At 36.1% G+C, this 12362-nt stretch overlaps 1 long non-coding RNA gene across 2 annotated transcripts in view; it reads left to right on the top strand.

Annotated features, from left to right (window-relative positions):
* Nucleotides 1–12362, top strand: part of LOC134529289 (uncharacterized) — a 129374-nt gene that overhangs the window by 48837 nt on the left and 68175 nt on the right. The window lies entirely within an intron of this gene.

Here is a 12362-nt window from a genome sequence, read left to right as displayed (position 1 = left end):
TCTATCCACTTATAAACTTTGTTTTGTTGAGCCACCGCCCAGCATGTCCTTTCAGAACAGTACTGATGTCGACCAGGGCTACGCCCTCCCTAAGCCTTATGTGCCTCACATTACTGCCGACCCCCTGTCCCCCCCGCGCACACTCTGTTTCTAGCCTCCCGCCAACAAGTGCGTGTGGGCGTGTGTTCGGTCGCCCTGTGCAAACCCTTTCGGCGCCCACCGTAACTGAACTGGAGCAGTGGAGACTGCATGGTTTTTAAATAATGTAATTCTTAAATATCTGTAATATGTACGCCTTAAATATTAATTAACTTGAAAATTTTAAAAGTTTTTAATAGTTATGTTTAACTGTCTTTAATAATATTTAATATTATTGCACTTCCTGAGGCCATGTCGCCCGGGACAGTCTCTTCCGTTCGCCGTGCGGGGTAGGACGCATCTCAGCACCTCGTCGACTTCAACTATTGCTCGTAACCAATCCGTTAACATCCGCCGTCGTAACTATTTTTTAAACCTTTTTTAATCAACCTTTGAGGCCTACCCCGGCGGCAGACTGTATAACTTAATTAAAGCTCCCTGGAGCGTTTTGGATTAATCAGCGGACTTATACTTTCGGGGCCGGGCCACGTGGTGTCCTGGTCAGCAAGAAAGCTGGACAATGTGCTGTTTTCTGTGTGCGTTGTCAGTGTACATGTCGGCGCCAATAAAACTCAATATTCACCAGACTCGTTGCACTTAATTCTCGACCAAGAGTTTTCCAGCACAGAGACAGAGGTGTGTGGGACGCCTCAGGACCCCACAAGCAGTGACATAGCGTGCCAGCCGCTGAGAGTGGGCCGGTGAAAGCTAGCAGGGGAAAGTCGAGCCTAGCTCCACATGGGTGACGTCACGGGCCGGGGACAGAGTCGGTAGCCGGGTCCACGTGCCCATCCATGTGGTGGCGCCCGAGGTATTAACATACACAGATGCGAAACCCCCCCCTCACGACAGTACTTGAACAACGTCTGATGTGGTTACTCAACTGTGTACCACTACACAGAAAAGAAGGAGCCGTATAATCTCACCAACCAATCACAATACAGTTTTTTCAACCAAGGACACAAAATCATACAATATACGTAACCCTCTCATCAATGATTTTTCAGAAAACCAAACATAAAAAGCATCATGTCCATTCTGTTTGGCTAGCATGACAACCTGATAAATTTACATTTTTCCATGGAAGCGAACACCTGCCAATTTTCCCATCATAAGAATACATACAAATAGCACTAGAATGTCTCGTAACTGATAAAATGTCTACAAAATTGGCGCTGCTGAGTTGCGAACTTGTCTCTTGTACTTACTTTACAAAAATAATACATGATGTTCTAGAAACATAATTATAGATTTAAAATAAACCCAAACATAAAATTTATAAATAAAAGCAATATTTAAAATGAATATACACTTTAGAAGAATTCTACACAAATAGTACACTACCATACTGTCGTGAGGGGGGTTTCGCATCGGCGTACGTGTAGACCTCGGGCGCCACCACGTGGATGGGCACGTGGACCCGGCTACAGACTCTGTCCCAGGGCCATGACGTCACCCATGTGGAGCTAGGCTCGACTTCTTCCTGCTAGCACTCACCTGCCCGCTCTCAGCGGCTGGCACGCTATGTTACTGCTCGTGGGGTCTTGAGGTGCCCCACACACCTCCGTCTCTGTGCTGGGAAACTCGTCGTCAGGAATTAATTGCAACGAGTCGGGTGAATATTGAGCTTTATTGGCGCCGACACGTACACAGAAAACAGCACATAGTCCAGCTTTCATGCTGACCAGGACACCGCGTGGCCCGGCCCCGAAAGTATAAGTCCGCCGATTAATCCAAAACGTTCCGGGGAGCTTTAATTAATTAATTTACACAGTCTGCCGCCGGCGTAGGCCTTGAAGGTTTATTAGAAAAAGGTTTAAAAAAAATAGTTACGACGGTGGGTGTTAACGGATCGGTTACAAGCAAAAGTTGAGGTCAACGAGGTGCTGAGATGCGTCCTACCCTGCACGGCAAACGGAAGAGACTGCCCCGGGCCCCGGTGTCATGGCCGCAGGAAATGCTGAACTTACCGTTAGTACATCATTAATATTGAAGACAGTTAAACATAACTATTAAAACATTTTAAAAATTACAATTTTTTTTTTTAGCTTTAAGGATTACATATTACAGATATTTAAGAATTACATTATTCAAAAAACATGCAGTCTCCACTGCTCCAGTTAGGGTGGGCGCCAAAAGGGTTCGTGCAAGGCGAGGGAACACACGCACACACGTACATACGCACTTGTTGGCGGGAGGCTTGAAACAGAGGGTGTCGGTGAGAGGAGAGGGGGTCGGCAGTGGCATGAGGCACATCAGGCTTAGGAAGGGCGTAGCCCTGGTCGACGTCTAAAGAAAGAGAAAATCGATAGAAATTTAGATAACATGACCTTGAACTTAAACAAACATTTGATTCACCTGAATTACTAAAAAAGTATTATATTATTAGAATACTCCAAAAAATTGGCAAGACCAAGGACCTGCAATGATGAATGGCTTATAACTAAAGACACTTTAAGAAAATAAAACACAGTACAGCCTGGGCCAACTTAGAATGTGACTAAGGAATGAATTCCAGCATGCAGGTTTATCATATTTTTACTGTCTTTCAATATTCTGCATAGAAATCCAGTAGCTGATGGCCTAACTTTTTTTTTCATTTTAAAAAAAATTTTAAGTTTCTAAAATGGACAGTCCAAGTTCACTTATCACTTATAGCCATAATACCAGCCCCCAAGTCTGGTATATGCCTGGCTCCAACGTTCTAGGTGTGACTCTACAGTCTCTAATGCCATACCTCTTTCTCCTCACAAACACTCCCTCCGCCAGCAGGACTACCTGTAGTGTTTCCTTGAACTGAGGGCACGCAATAACTTACTGACGAGGTGTTTGTTAGCTTCACATTGGCGATTCCACCGCAAATTTGAGCTGAATGACAGCATCGCACAAATCATCCTTAAAATCAGCAATGTAAAAATTAAAATGAATAACACTAAAAATACAGGTATTTCTTAACATTTAATGACAATTAGTTAAAAAGATGAAATAGCACTCCTTTATATCGAAAAGGATTGTGTTCTTGTGTTCACAAGAAAGACATATTATGTAAAGATGAGAAGTACTTTGAGTTTGCCAGTTCAACAAGTAAGTCAACTTTATTACTGTTCACTCAGGAATGTGTGGCATTTTCACAAAATCTCTTTCAGATATGAATTGAGAACTGTGCAAGGCAACTCAATCAAGGAACTGAAGAAAAAAGCAAAGGAAATTAACACAATTAAATCATGTCATTCTGAATATGGTGTTAAGCAAAGATAAATAAATATAAAAAAATTACAATCAAAAAATACTTTGGATCTGAGTGTGCTACTTTTGAGAAAATATTTATTATTCTGAAAATGTTTGTATGGCTGTTTTTGGTGAAGCATTAGAAAAAAAACACTGTGTAGTAAAACATTGACCCCAAGTGAGAGAAGTGCAGAAGAAAGGGGTCCGATTTTTAATGTAGTCCAATTATAACTATAACATACCGAATATTTAGTGCCAGTGCAGAAAACTGATTACCTGCAATGGTGATTTTGACAAAAAATGATTGAGAAACATTAGTTTGCTTGTAACATTGTATATTGATGCATTTTACTCAAGGAAATTTGTAATAAAACCTAGTTTTATATATAATAAAAAAAACATATCTCCAATTTTTCAAAAGTATTATAGCTTTTCTTTATGTTACAGCAACACAAAAAGAAAACGAAAACAAATTGTTTTGTTTTAACCACTATATTATGTATATTTCTAAGAAAGACTATCTATTGTAGACATTATCATTTATATAGATACATATCACTTTTTTATAGACACAATAACTGTCGTAATTTTGCAGAAATCACTTCCAATCGATACTTATAATAGGGTAATTGAAAATCTTCATTGAGTTCGTTAATGGGCATAATTCCACCAAAGAGGTAGAAATGGAGCAGGTTTTTGAAAAAAAAAATAGCCATAACTCCCATAATATTAACAATATCACATCCGTTAGAACGTACTGTAACTTATGTCAGTAATACCAATAACATTTGTCTAAATAACTTTTTGATACAACCAATCATATCCGCAAGGAGTGAAAAATAACAAAGGTTGAAAGTCAAAATAATTAATAACTCCCTTAGAAAGTATAATATTAAATCTGCTCAAATTGTTTGTATTATCTATAATTTTTATCAAAAACTTAAGTCTAGAACAATTTTGACAAGCAAACCATTTCTCCACGGGTTTAAAAACAGGGGTAGAATTTAAAAAAGTATATCATTTCCATACCATGTACACTATTAAATCAATTTTTATTTATTATAACTTAAGCCACTCCTGGTGCTCTTGCACCGCTGTCTACCCTCGGGTTACTGGTACATTGTTTCAACAGCCACTCATGCTCACATACGGTAGGGGGCAACATGCCATGTATTGGACACAGCACTAAGGGGCTTAAAGGTAGGGTGCAAACATAATCACAACTTAATGATAAAATAGTATACATTGACAAAGAGTGTTTACAATGATGTTTGTATTACTCCTCTTATTCCTGCTGACTGTCCTAATTATTATTCTTGTCCATTCTCTTTTCTCACTAAAGTTATTTTTTCTCTACACCAAGATTATATATATATATATAAAATTCCAGAAACATGCCTACCTATTTTAGATTACACCCAACTATCTGCTCCAGTATAGTCTTATGCTATGCACACAGATGAGAATAGTAAGAAATGTTAAGGTAAATGTACCAGTAGTCATCATGCTAAGAAGAGTTTTAGAAAAAAAAAATTGTGTACATAACCTCGTAGGTGTATTACTGCCCCTACATGTTTGTTTTTAACCTCAAACTTTACTCTACAATGCTATCCAACACTCTTCGATAAAAACAAATTATTTTTGTAGATTTATAATTTTGAAAAAAGTGTGATTTCGAGCCAGTAGTCATGCAAATTTTCGTGTTTGCCAGTGTTCGTCACATGTTTGTGCCAGTAGTCGTCATGTGCGATTTCGGCTGCATTAGTTTTAATTCATGGATCCAGAATGATAGTATTGTACTATTGGGGCTTCAAATTTTATTGGGTACTATATTTTAAACCTCAAAATGGCAATTCATAAAGATTGTTTAGTAATATAATGAATAATCCTCATTAAATTTTGAATTTACTTGCAGCACTCACGGAACAAAGAGGGACAACACTTAGAGCTGTAGCAAACCGTATGTATTCGTTACTGAGTAACGGGTGTGGCATCTAGTAACGAGTAACGAAACGTTACACACAAATGCATTTCGTTACTCGCATTTTTCGTATGTTTTACGCATGCGCGTGCTTATTCGTTACACAAAGAACGATGTTTGTTTATTAAGAAAAGTATAATTTGGAAATTCGTCGTCCAAGTTTTTTACTGTTTATTAAAGGTATTGTGTGTGTAGACAAAGTTTGAGATTGGAACAGAAACAACGTAAGAAAGTATTTTTTACAAATTATAAATATGTATGTTTTTGTTTTTTACTATCGCGTATTTTCACGTTTTTTTGTTCTTATCTTAAAAGAGATATTATAATAAAGCCGCTCTAATGAGATTTAATTGTTTCTTGGTTAACAAAAGTTGTTAATTATCAAATATTTTTAATTGTTTATATTCGATTTATTATTATTTACGCGACGTCATACTGTACGCGTACGAAATATGACTCGATTCGTTGCTGTTACATAACATAGCATGTTATGCGGTATCAGAAGTAACGAGTAACGATACGAAAGTAACGAGTACTAATTGTTATAGTAACGAATACATACGGGTACACTTTTTTTTCGTTACTTTTACACCTCTAACTAACATGAAAATATATAGAGCTGTAGCAAACCGTATGTATTCGTTACTGAGTAACGGGTGCGCAGTCTAGTAACGAGTAACGAAACGTTACACACGGCTGCATTTTGTTACTCGCATTTCTCGTATATTTTACGCATGTGCGCGCATATTCGATGAATTTACGTTACAAAGAACGATGTTTGTTTATTAAGTAAAGTATGATTTGGAAATTCCTCGTCTAAGTTTTTTTTACTGTTTATTAAAGGTATTATGTGTGTAGACAAAGTTTGAGATTGGAACAGAAACAACGTAACAAAGTATTTTTTTACAAATTAGAAATATGTTTGTTTTTGTTTTTCACTATCACGTATTTTCACGTTTTTTTGTTCTTATCTTAAAAGAGATATAATAAAGCTGCTCTAATGAGATTTAATTGTTTCTTGGTTAACAAAAACTGTTTAATTATCAAATATTGTTTATTGTTTATATTCTATTTATTATTATTTACGCGACGTCATACTGTACGCGTACGCAATACGACTCGATTCGTTGCTGCAACATAACATAGCATGTTATGCGGTATCAGAAGTAAAATTTAAAAATGAATCAGGGCCCATCTTCCTACCCAAATGCGATTTGCCTTTGTGTTTATCGGACAATGTGTTTCTTGGCACACTATTTTTTTCCGCTGCTTGTTTTATACTCATACCATTCGCTACATCTTTAAGAGCAGCTTCCATGGCTGACTCTTCATACAACAGTATTTTCCGTTTTGGCATTTTGCCCTGTAATTAAAGAACGAGACACATTACAATGTTTAATTTACTTATTAATGTCAAAATATATATCGAATGACCCCTAAATTAATGTAAACAACAATGCCTACACAGTTTCTGCAATCAATAAAGTAAAGTAATTTCCGACCCAGAAGTCGTCATACACATGCATCGGAAGTCGTCATAGGTGACGACTACTGGATCTGATCATAATAATGTACTTTGTCTATCAAAATCAAAGAACCAATATTATTTAAGAACTCTAGGGTGTAACTTAGCACAACTTTAAATAAAATATTAAATGTACCAGTGCTCGTCAGGTATGACGAACACTAGCAATACAAGGTTTTTATTGATCCAGTTTTCGTCACCCTAACTAAATCATACAAAGAAAACAAATTTTTTTAAATAAACACTTTCACCTCTTCAAGAACATTTAACTAACACATTCAGCACAAAACATCACGAATAAACATGAAAAATTACAGAATTAAAAGTAAAAATGTGCACTTAGGTCCTTAGTGTTTTAGTGTAGGAATTCCCCTATTTATCTTCACTGCTCTACGAACTTTTGATGCACGGACTTTTTTTGATTGAAAATAGTGTTTGTTCCGAAAACTATTGTGGTAATTTCAGCTAGAACGTCGACCAAATTTTTGTCAATATTTAAGTTGGCGATATATTGAGCTACTTCTCTATTATTTACATTTGAAGTTGCTAGTGACGACCATTGGAGCAGTGACGAGTACCGGTGCACTTACCTTATGGTTAAGTTTATTTGTTTTTAATACCATACTAAGATGTCCTCATTTTTAAATTCAGGGAAAAATCAGGGAAGTAAGCGAAGTTAGAATTGGTCAGGGTAAGTCAGGGAATTTACTTAAAACCCTAGAAAAGTCATGGAAATTCCCCATTTATTATATTTTAAGGGAAAAAGTATCATGCTCTAGTCTGCATTTACCTAGACTGTGAAAGCATTAGTGAAGTTAGTGGGTACGTAAGGGGCATGGACCTGGAGGAGACTGTTCCCGAGGTGAGACGTGGCCCGTGTGGGGACGTGACCTTGCACCTTTGAAAGACCACCAGAACCTGGCCTTCTCTCAGCCCCAGACACGCTATAACAGTAGCTCACGTGGGCTCTTACCACGTCCTACACGCCGATGAAAAAACACACGGTATGCAAAACTGGTAATTTATTACACAGCACTCTGTGCACGCTGCTTGTACTGTGGTTATAATATTAAAAGTAAAACTGCAAAATGCCTTGTGGCACGACGGCTTACGGAGGGTCCAGGCCACCTCGTGTCTGGTCAATAGGTTCGCGTTAATACTCCTCAGGGCGGATTTATACAGAATTAAATTAAGCAGTCACGCCCCCGAGGTAAGCTCCGGAGATACTAGCCCAGATGGTTCGTCATTGCAATGGTGCCAAACTGCCAGTACCATTATGAGAACCCGAGACATGCCACTAATGTGTGTCAATCTAAAAACAAATTACTTACCTTAAAAACAATCAAATTATTTCAGATTCCAAACTCTTTAATAATTTAAGTAAAATGTTTACAGCTCAGATTAATAAAATTTAAAATTGCCTTTGGCAATCTGGGTTCATTGCTGGTAATTGGTACTTGAACATAATAATAATAATAATAATAATAATGTCTGATTGCTTATGAAACCTGAAAGGACATGAACACTCATAACTTAAAGGGAAAAGTTTACAATATTAATTACTTTTTATAGCATTGACTTCATTGTGCCCTCTTGCAGTACGTTAGTTTGTGGCACGCTCACATGTCGACACACACATGTCACAGGTGGGGAGTTTTAATGCCATCCGGAGAGGTGTTAGGAGGGGTGGTGACACACAGGGCTCTGTGAGGCGCAACCCCAGACGTCAGTTCATAGCTGTACACAGTGTAAAATGGTGTCTGCAAGGTTCTGTTTGGACTAGGCCAGCTATGGGAATGGTGTTTCATTCAGACAATTGGAAAATTAATAATTATAACATTTAGTTAGGAAAATTATGTTACAATTATGTGTCGACTTCCCACATATGTACTAAACAATAAAAAATATTTTGCCAGAATAATTTAAGCATATACTGTCTTAGATAAAATACAATACAAACTGATGAAAATTATAAACCTAAAAAGTAACATTAATCTAAATGTAGATTTACACTCCCTTCTTGGTTCCTTATTATTAAGAAGAGAAATATTAGATGCATTATTTGTACACAATTGTTATAAAAATACAATTAATTGTAACTATTTTCTTCACAATACTGGAATTAGAATACCTACTTTCAATAGTCGTAATCAATCTTTAATTTGTACGTTAAGTAAAACAAATGATCTATTCAGAATCAATAAAAATTACAATAAATATGCAAGGTTATTTCCTGAATTAGATAGCAAAATAAAATTTAAAAAAATACAACTATTCCTAACTTAATTTTAATTTCTTTTCTATAGGTTAATAATCATATTGTTTTAAGTTAGTTTTTTTTTGTGTTATTCTTATTTCCTACATTATAAAATTCCTAAAGAAATTATTTACTAATTGTTAAATGTTGCATGTTGTGTGTATCGTTTTGTTTTGTTGTCTTATATTTTGTATTGTTTTGTTCTGTCTGCATGTATCTGTGTTGTTTGTATCGTGCCTACCACCCAAGGCCATAAGCTTTAGGTAGACATGCAACAAATATTAAATAAATAAATAAATAAATAGATAAATAAGCTACTACTTACAAAAATTTTTTTTTTTAATAATGGGGTACATGTATGTATCTGGTATTTCATTAAAAATACTAAGATAGATTAAAATACTAAATAATAAATAAAATAAAAAAAAAGTTATTATTTGAGTACATCTCAGATATATAACATAACCTTTGCGTGTAAAAATGTTAGGTATGTAGTAGTTTTCCAAAAAGGATAACGTTTTGTGATTGATTTTATGTCACGAGGCGAAAGATTATAGTGGGCGGTTTTCCTTGCCTTGTCAAGTCCATGTAGAATATTAACAGAGATTTATTTTTTGTTTTTGGAATTATCTGGAAAGGTATGTGTGTTTGGGTGTTACAGCAAAGTTTACTATATGATTAACACTGTGGTAGAAAATGTATACATTTTCATCCTGGAAAGAAGTATTTGAATGTAAATACATTTACAACACAAAAATTTTATGGTTGAAAATATAATTATCCACTAAAAGCTCTTTAAAATAATATCCTATTAATTTTATGTTACTAGTAATTAAAAAACTCTCATGTGTGTATTTATTTCATTGTTTGAAAGTTATTAGCTAGTGACTGCATGAAATTTTTTGGTTAGTATACAATGTAAATTCTATATAACGACACTTAACGGACTGAGCATTTTTCGGCGTTATAGAGAGTGGTCGTTAAAGGGAGAAAAATAAAAGATATAATTTTACTAGTCTATAATAATATGTATTTACTAATATAGTACACATTTTACACATGAACATTAATATTCCTACAAATAACAACACTTGTTGCGTACAGACTGTTATCTTCCTCTGATATTTTTTGCTGCTCCAATATTTTAATTGTATTTTCTTATGTATTTTACTAATATCTTGAGATACTGCAGAATCACCTTGATTATATAAAAAGTATTTTTCTAATAGTTTCACTGCATCAAGTGCTTGTTTGATGCTTGATGGAGGGACAGGATCATCTGTTTCATCTTCTTCATCCACTTGTTGTTCCTCAGTGTTTCTCACCGAATCCAGAATTTCTTCATCTGTCAGTGAAGCTGTTGTAGCCAGGTTGTCGTCAACTTCTATGTAGGTTTGTAGATGTTCAGTCAAATTATTTGGCACGTTGAACTGCTTAACCCACTCAGTTAATGGCGGGTCATCTTCACTTACAAACTCTGGTTCTTTTTCTACTTCATCACTCGTAGAACAGATACAAAGTCCAGCATGACGAAAAGAGTGCTGGATAGTTGTTGCTGTCACTTCATCCCAGGCTTTTGATAAAAAATTTATTGCATGCAGCATATTAATAGAAGTTGTACCCTCTGATTCAACCAGTTCCATCAAGAGTTTCTTTCTGTAGTGACTTTTGAGACTTTTAATCACGCTCTGATCCATTGGTTGCAAAACACTTGTCATGTTGGGTGGAAAAAACGCCAAAACTATATTTCAGAGATTAGATACAGGAGGGTGAGCAGGACCGTTGTCAACAAGAAGTAGGATTTTTCGTCCCTTTAATTCTGCATCCCATCTTCGCAATTCTTCTTCGAAAATTTGACTTGTCACCCAGGCTGATTTATTAGCTTTATGGGTCACTGGCAATTGTTTGATGTTTTTAAAACAATGCGGATTTTGGGATTTGCCTATCACCAACAGCTTCCTTTTCTCTGTGCCACTCATATTAGCAACTACAAGCACTGTGATATGCTCTTTGGAGAGCTTTCCTCCCACACACTTTTCTGCTTTAAATTTCACTGTTTTATTGGGGGTCAACTTAAAGAAAATTCCGGTTTCATCAGCGTTGAAAATGTCACTCGGAGCATACTTTTCTTTCAATTTGGGCCACACACTATAAATCCAGCCGTGAGTCACATTCGTATCAACACTTTGTGCTTTTCCATTTATTTTACCATAGTTGATATGGTGACTTTGCTTGAATTTCACAAGCCATCTTTCTGATGCTTTGAAAGCAGTTAATCCTAGTTCTTCGGCAAATTTTTCCGCCTTAGCTTTCATGATCGGCCCCGAGACAGGCATATTATTCTGGCGTTGTCTATAAAACCATGATAGCATCGCTTGATCCAGATCTTCGTATTGATGTTTCTTTAATTTCTTAGCAGATTTTCCATCCTCCTCTGCTTGCAGAATTTTTTCTTTGTTTTTCCATAGTGTAGACACGGTAGAGTGGCTAAATCCAAAGCATCTTCCAACATCACTGATCTTTTCTCCCGCCTCTATTGAGCGTATGAATAAAACTTTTTTGTCAATACACAAATATTTTCGTTTACTTGCCATGTTTACAGTTCGAAAATCTGTAAGCAACTGCGATAATGATAAAGTGTAACAACTTGACAAAAGTCTAGTGACCGAGGTAAACATGTGCAAGTTAATCATACAAAAACAAAAGAAAAACTTTCTTAGAATCTCTGGTACGTCAGTCGAAGTAAACACGTGCTAGATAATACAACAAAACAGCAAATAAAAGAATGTACACAGCTGCAGTTCTTATAAACTTAGGCAACTTGGGAAGTACTGCTTAATGGTTTATAATGCCGTATTGTTGTCGTTAAATAGAATGAGTGTGACGCTATTTAGAGTGTATTATCGTATAGAAAACAAGGTAAACCAGCCAAAGTCAAGCAATTTTGACGTTTTAGGAGTTTGTCGTTAAATCGAGTGATGTTATAAAGAGTTTACACTGTAGTTTGTTTATTGTAAATATAATGATTGGGTTGCATATAAACAACTACTACTGAAAACACTCCTGGTTCACTTATACTGCAGTCTACCTCCTGGTTGCCAGCACATTAATTGAACCGCCACTCAGGCTACACACAGAAGTAGGCAACATGCCAGGGATGAACACAGCATTTGAACTTACAGGCAGGATGCAAACATAATTACAACTTAATGATAAAATAGTATACATTGACA

Source organism: Bacillus rossius, chromosome 2 (genome assembly GCF_032445375.1).
Source record: "Bacillus rossius redtenbacheri isolate Brsri chromosome 2, Brsri_v3, whole genome shotgun sequence".
NCBI classification, from domain to species: Eukaryota; Metazoa; Arthropoda; class Insecta; order Phasmatodea; family Bacillidae; genus Bacillus; species Bacillus rossius.
Note: the sequence above shows the minus strand (reverse complement) of the source record. Positions and strands in the feature narration are given on the sequence as shown.